Here is a 2,080-nt window from a genome sequence, read left to right as displayed (position 1 = left end):
ACATAAAACTAGCTGTCACTGTGATGGTGAGGAAGATATTTATTCTTTAACTAACAGTCCTATTCTAGTTAAAGAGGAATCAATATGATTAGCACCTCGACGAAATACAAAGACGTTATGTTTAGAGGAAGTTTGAAGTCAGACAGAGGTACAGGAGAAAAACAATGCGCAGCTATGCCAAGGTCATCATGAGAAAGTTCCCCTTGAACACATAGGAAAATGCCCCAAAGATTCACCTCTCCCAGGACTTGCAGGAGGCAATGGAACAAGGTCAGTTTGGAGGGTGGCCTATGCCTCATCTGTATCTTAGTCGACTCAGGCTACTATAACAATGTATCATAGACTGGGTTGCTTAAAAAGGAGATTTATTTCTTGCAGTCCTGGAGGCTGGGAAGTCCAAGTTCAAGGTGCTGGTAGATTCAGTTTCTGGTGAGGGCTCTCTTTCTGGCTTGCAGACAGCCACCTTCTCGCTGTGTCCTCACATGGCTGAGAGAGAGAGAGGCTGAGAGAGAGCACACTTGGTCTTACCCCCTCCTTATAAAGACACTAGGCTTTTTCATCATGGGAGCCCCACCTTCATGAGCTCATCTAAACTAATTATCTCCCAAAGGCCCTGTCTCCAAGTACCGTCCCATTGGTGGTTAGAGCGTTAACATATGAATTTTTAGGAGACACAGAAATTCGGTCCACAGCATGCTGCAATTTTGCACCTCCTTCTTCTCTGGGAAATTCAGCCCTAACTTCAAATGTGGCCCCCAAGCTTCCACGCCCCCATAGCTGACCTTGTCCTTTAGTGTTCCCCAACTGATCAGGAATGGAGCCATGCTGATCCATTGGATTATCTCATCCAGTGGTGAAGGGAGGCAGAACACACAGACCCGGGGTCTGTGGAAGAGCACATTCTGCCACGTGGTCTAGAGAGGATGAACAATTGTAAAGCAGTGAGCAGTGAGCAAGAGACAGGGCCAGCATTCTTTGGTCACTAGCTATGTCTTGATTCTGGCACTTTCTGAAATCCAGCTGCTATTCCCCTTTGGACTATACAAGATGTTCTATGTTCATCTAATAAATTCCTGTGTTTGCCTTAATGAGATAAAATACCTCTCTGTTTGTGATCTGTTACGGATAGAATTCCTGTGTCTTCCCCAAATTTGGATTTTGTAACCCTAACCCCTAATGTGATGAGGTTAGGAGGTAAGACCTTTGGGAGGTGATGAGGTCCTGAGGGTGGAGCCTCATGGATGGAATCAGTGTCCTTATAAAAGGGACCCCAGAGAGCTCCCTCGCCCCTTCCACCATGTGAGGACATGGCAAGAAGGCACCATCTATGAACCAGGAAGTGAGTCCCCACCAGACACAGCCTCTGCCACACCGGGATCTTGGACTTGCAGCCTCCAGAGCTGTGAGCAATAAACGTCTGTTGTTTATAAGTGACCCAGTTTATGATACTGTATCTTGTTATAGCAGCCAGAATAGACTAAGATGCCACGAAAGAGTCCATACCTAATTAAAACTTTCACATCACAATTTATTGTATTTACCAATCAAGTGGCTATTTTTGCTATTAAAATAATTACTTTAAGCAAGTAATAGATGTAAGGTCAATGAATTTTTACTTAATGAGATATGTTTCTTATTATTCTCAATAATGTTCAGAAATTGGTCTCCTTAATTAGTTAAGCAAATTTAAAAAGTAAAAGGAGAATTCATTGTTGCAGAGCAAATCGGGGGTTCTTTGCTAATTACTAGCAGAGTTTCTTATTGAAGGTACACAGATATCTGGAGACCCATATGTTCTTCATAAGCATTTCATCATAGCAGCAAATATGCTCATTTTAGCTAGAGTAATTACTCTATAAAAGGAATGCTTGGCAAAAATAAATCGTGACTCATTTCTTATTAATTACTTGGGAGCACCTATCAATTTATCATTTAAGAGTGCTAGATCACTACCCTGTGGAACAGACCCGTGCGATGCCTCACAATGAAAACATGTTGGTTCTACTCATGTATTTAACAATTGTTTTATATAAATTAGCCCAATGAGAGACATCTCATGTGTTTTATTGCATAATAGAGG

This window comes from Propithecus coquereli, unplaced genomic scaffold (assembly GCF_000956105.1).
Source record: "Propithecus coquereli isolate 6110/MARCELLA unplaced genomic scaffold, Pcoq_1.0 Scaffold52, whole genome shotgun sequence".
Lineage (NCBI taxonomy): Eukaryota > Metazoa > Chordata > Mammalia > Primates > Indriidae > Propithecus > Propithecus coquereli.
This window is presented reverse-complemented; position numbering follows the sequence as displayed.